Below are 5,372 nucleotides of genomic sequence, written 5' to 3' on the forward strand. Positions count from 1 at the left end.
ATGCACTTCAACAACCGAAGCCCACACCTCTTCAAGGTGTACAACATACGTGTGCATGCACGCACACACATATACATGCACGCGCGCGCGCGCGTGCACACACACACACACACACACACACACACACACACACACACGGGTAAAATGGTAAAATGTATACCAGAGAATGCCAAGCAAGGATGACCAAGAAGGAAATCCTCGAAAGAAATCTTAGCCCAAGTCTCTCCTGCTCATTTATAAATCCATACTTGGGGCCCCAGTATCTTCAACAGGAAGACAGCTTCTTAGGACCATGCCCATCACATGACAACCATCTAGTTCCATGCTGTTTTAAGCAGCATGTAGAGACTGCATATATATTGAGCAACCAGGGGTTTTAAAAGTCAGACATAAAATGCTGTATTATATAAATTGATTCTTGCGAGTGCCCAACTTAAGAGAAATTCACAGAGATAGAAGGCAGAACAACAGGAAAAGATTGCATGGTGGCTCACACATGCATTTTCAATACTTGGGAGGCTGAGGCAGGAGAATTCTTCGTTGAAGGTCGGCAAACATAGAGGCTAGCCTTAGCTATGAGACCCTGTCTCAAAATTTCTAAGTAAGTGGGGCAGGAGGGAGAACTGTGGTTGGAATGTAAAATGAAATTTAAAACAATAAAAATTTCTAAATAAGCAATTAGAGACGGGGAAACAAATACCCCTTGCTCCTACCAAAGTTTTTAGCTTAAAATAATCCCAGCACTCAGGAGGCGGAGGCAGGTGGATCTCTGTGAGCTCTAGACCAGCCTGGTCTACACAGTTTGTACATGCACTGAACCACTGTTAGATACTCCAGAAAAAATATGTACAACTTTTATACATAAGTTAAAAAGTAATTGCTAATGGATATGGGGTTTCTTTTGGAGATGATGAAAAAATATTCTGAAATATAACAATAGTAACAGTTGCACAGTCTTGTGACAGTCCCCAAACTGTATACCTAAAAGTGATGACATTAAAAAAAAAAAAAAAAAAAAAAAGCTGGGATGTGGTAGCCCATACCTTTAGTCTCAACACTTGGGAGTTTGAAGCAGGCACATAGATAGAGTTCCAGAAAAACCAGGGCTACACAGTGAGAGTATATTAAAAAAAAAAAAAAAACAAACCTCCTGGGACCTAGGGAAAACTGAGTGGAGAAAGCAATGGCTTCCTCAGAGAAGCAGCGACAAGTACAGCAGCACTCCCTAACAAAGGCTGCAGGACTGGGTCATGAGCAGGTAGAGTCCAGAGGGGTCACAAACAAGGTGTCTGCTTTGGATCAGCAAAAAGCTGTAAGTAGGCAGAAGCCAAACCAAGTAAAGAGCCCAAGCCTTGTCCAGGACTGGCAGTCTCAGGGCAGAGCCATGACCCAAAGCAAGCTACTGTTTGTACACACATAGAAGCTGCCCACAGGGCAGGGAACACACGATCCGCCCACAGATTACCAACTTAGAGGGCTCCTCCTCCTCCTCCTCCTCCCAAGGGCTCAAAGGGTTGTCTACCAAGAGGAGAAAGAACAGTAAAAATCCTGCTGACAGCAAATGGGGGTATCTGGGTAGAGATCACAGGTGCGTATTGTGTAAGAGACCTACACCCTCAGGGGCTTCACCAAGTTAGATGGATGCTGGGTTGTGAAAACAAACCATTGCCTCAGTAACTGATGTATGAGGATAAGTGTGTGCTTTCCCTATGTTCTTAGTCTCTCCTCTTATGTGCTTCTTTAACACTCTTTTAGGAAGCACTCAATTCTCCAGGATCCCACTGTCATGCCCAGAAAAATGGTGGTTCAATATCTCTTCACTGCAACTACATATGTGTATGTGTACACATGTGCACATCCATCTAACTCTACTGGGTGAACTGAAGCATCTGCCGACTCTAATACCTGCCGTGGAGTAAGCAACACAGAAGCTAGAGTTCCAGGGCAGCAAGCCCTAAACTGCTGCTTTCTTTGGCTGTTTCCTTTAAGATTCTCTGTTGTACTTTAATTCAACAGTCTTAGGATATTTCTATACTCACTAGATTTTTGATTCATTACATATGTCCTAAGAACCAAGGGAATATGGCAGACGAAGAAAACAGCACAATTTCCTTTTTAAGCCTTAAAAGTAGGTACATTGGGGATGGACATGAAGTGGTCCAAGGTTAAGAATGAGAAAGTTCTTGTTTCAACTGATAAAACCAAGGGAACCCCAGCATCCCAACTTTTGATCTATCTCTAGGGTCACTATTATGCTAAGCAGACTAAACAATCAGGAAAATTGACTTCCTCCGTCTGTAAGACTACCCAGTCCTTACAGCAGCCATAGAACCAGATCAGTGTTTGACTATGAAGTATCTGGGACAATTACTAACTAGGATAATGGACCCACAGATTTGGGTATAGAGGTGGAGTATGAGAAAATAGTCAAAGCTAGAATCATAGAAGGTAAGGATAAACAAACACATAAATAAAACCTGCTAAGTAATACTAAGAGCACAACTCAATTAGAAAAAGTACAATGGTTCAGGAAAAAATCCTGAGACTCCAGCTATGAACTACCACTAAAGAGGAAGTATTCGTGTTAATAGGCTTCCTCGGGGAAGAGGAAACTGGGACAGATGGGACAGTCATTATCCTAATAACTCATCATTGTCTGAAACCATACTAATTATACCTCTTGTCCTATTTTTACAAAATTGGGGAGAGTAAGGATACAGGAACACTCTTCCCAGACAAGGGGGTCATCAGAAAATCTCCCCGGCATAATTTTACCATTCCCAGAACTCTCTTTGTAATATCCTATGCCAGAGTTTTCTGGCCCAAATAGAGGTCACTGTCATTTCCTGTCCAATAATGCAGGCTTAGTAGGGAAGAGCCCTGGACTTGGATTCACAAAAGCTGGATACAGTTCTGGTTTAGGATCTTAATTTTTTACCCCCTGTGTAGCCCTGGCTGTCCTGGAACTGGCTCTGTAGATCAGGCTGGTCTTGCACATTCACTCCCACCTCTGAGCAGGGTGGACACTAGTCAATAGGAAGGTCTTTAGTCCCTCAAGGCTCTAACACAGACCTTGATTAGCATAAGCAGAGCTTATACTAATCTGGGAGACAGCAGAGACTTCAGAAAAATAGATCTTTCTTGACTTTCATTCTAGTATGTAAGTGGCCTACGTACAATTCTGGCTTAGAGATAAAGTTGAGTCATTAAAACCACAAGCTGACTCAATCACAGCTGGAAATGGGAACTGTGATACAATCACAAGGATTCTTCCCCTTGACACTCAAGCCTTTGTTCTCCCACACCCTTCAGACCACAGCAATTGACATGGTACTTTTAATGAACCAGCCCTGATAGTAACACTCCTCTTCCAAGTCCTCAATGGGTCTTTGTGTAGGGTCACTTCTTCATGTCTCTGGAGACTGGAAGATTTTAACATTCCTGGAGGCTCTAGGGAAAAATTTAGTGTCTTTGAATAGAGACAGCTGCCTCTGGGAAAGGGAAAGACTGTAAGGCAGATAAGCCTGACAGTTTTCTGGTTCTTTGGCTCTCAGCCCTTGTCATGAGCAGTGCTTCTCAATCTGTGGGTCTTAACCCATTGGCAGATATCCTGCACGTCAATATTTACATTACGATTCAATAACAGTGATTTGGGATTTCCCTCTGTATGCCGTGATTACCAATGATAAATAAAGAGACTGCTTTGGGCCTATAGCAGAGCTGTAGGGAAATAGAGCCAGGTGGGGAAAACTAAACAGAATGCGGAGAGAGAAGCCATGGAGCCACCACCAGAGACAGACGCTGGGAACTTTCCCCGGTTAAGCCACTGCCATGTGGCGATACACAGATTAATGGAAAGGGGTTAAATTAAGATGTAAGAGTTAGCTAATAAGAAATTAGAACTAATGGGCCAAGCAGTGATTTAAATAATATGGTTTCTGTGTGATTATTTTGGGGCTAAGTGGCTTGGAACGAAACAAGCAGCCTCCTCCCCTACCTAACAGTAGCAAAACTGCAGCTATAAAGTAGCAACAAAATAATTTCAGGATTGGTGAGGTCACCATAACACAAGGAATCATGTTAAAGGGTTGCAACATTAGGAAGGTTGAGAACTGCTGGTCATGGGGACAGTCAAGAGGTAGCCAGACAAAGAACAGAGCAGCTAGGTCCAGCAGTCCTGGAGGGAGCTTGTAACCCCTGGGACCTCTGTGCTTTGAGAATGGGGCCTTCAAAACTCCAGTCTTTCTATTTGAAGAAAAGATCCTAATCCTTGGTAAGACATTCTGAAGCCACTTTCTGTTACGCCTGATGCAAGGCCACACCCTTTAGATGATGTGAGAGAACCCAAGTCTAAAAAGCCCACAGTATAAGTAGGAGTGCTTTAGAGGGTCTCCCAGATGTTTGGTAATCTTAGTAAACCAGATCAGAAAGATAAGATTACAAGCTGAAGCAGATATAAACTATGCAGTCCTTGTTTTCAACTTCTTTTGATTTTAGTATTTCCCGTAAGTCCCCTAGAATTGTCTTTCTAACTGGGAAGTAGTACTCTGACTAAAATCAGGTACTCTACTGAAAAGGTAGTTCTGAAAAAATCTTTTTCTCTACAAGCAAGTCCTGGTTTTTCACTAGGAAAGCAGCAGAGAATGGGGCATCCCCAGCAGAGGGAAGTCACTGATGACTGGCTGCTTACACAGGAAGCATCTGGGTCTCTAGTACAATTCCTCAGGAAAAGGCTTAGAAGGGAATTCCCCACCAAAGTCTGAAGCAGGCTGGGCTTAGTTAAGAGGCTCATGGAGACAGCACAGTGAGATGCATGGTACTTTTGATGGGCAGGAAACAGTGCTGTGAGAACCTCTACAAAAACTAAATACCCAAAGAGTTGTTGTTAGCTGTACTCTCCACACAAAGGCCTATCTGTAAAACTCCAAGTCCTAACCAGAGATCTAAGCCCTTCCTTCATACCCGCTTCTCCTTCTGAGACCATTGGAGCTAGGACACTGAGTTTATATGGGCTAGTATAATCTGCTAGGGTCCTCCTTCCAGGTCTGTCAGCACTGAAGGTCCAGAAGCATCACTATTATCTAGCCATCTTCTCTCTACAGCAGTTTCCAAGTGAAGCTCATAGCAAATGTGTCTACAGAGTAGCCAGCAAATGGGGGCCAGGCTTTAACTTTGCCAAAGATGCTTCTGCAGTGCTCTTACCCTTTGACAGAAAGAAGCTATCAAACATCTAGGCCTCCAAAGGGTCCTAGTGAGGACTTCCTCATGTGGAAGGAAGAGGCCTGGATAATCCATTCTTAGTGCACAGAAATGGGAAGGTTTTTTTTTTTAAAAAAAATATTTATTTATTTATTTTGTATACAACATTCTGC

General features: G+C 43.1%; 1 protein-coding gene across 2 annotated transcripts in view; it reads right to left on the bottom strand.

Annotated features, from left to right (window-relative positions):
• The window catches only part of Diaph1 (diaphanous related formin 1), a 98,955-nt gene that overhangs the window by 3,144 nt on the left and 90,439 nt on the right, over positions 1-5,372 (bottom strand). The gene's annotated exons all lie outside the window — the stretch shown is intronic.

Source organism: Microtus ochrogaster, chromosome 18 (assembly GCF_000317375.1).
Source record: "Microtus ochrogaster isolate Prairie Vole_2 chromosome 18, MicOch1.0, whole genome shotgun sequence".
Taxonomy (NCBI): Eukaryota; Metazoa; Chordata; class Mammalia; order Rodentia; family Cricetidae; genus Microtus; species Microtus ochrogaster.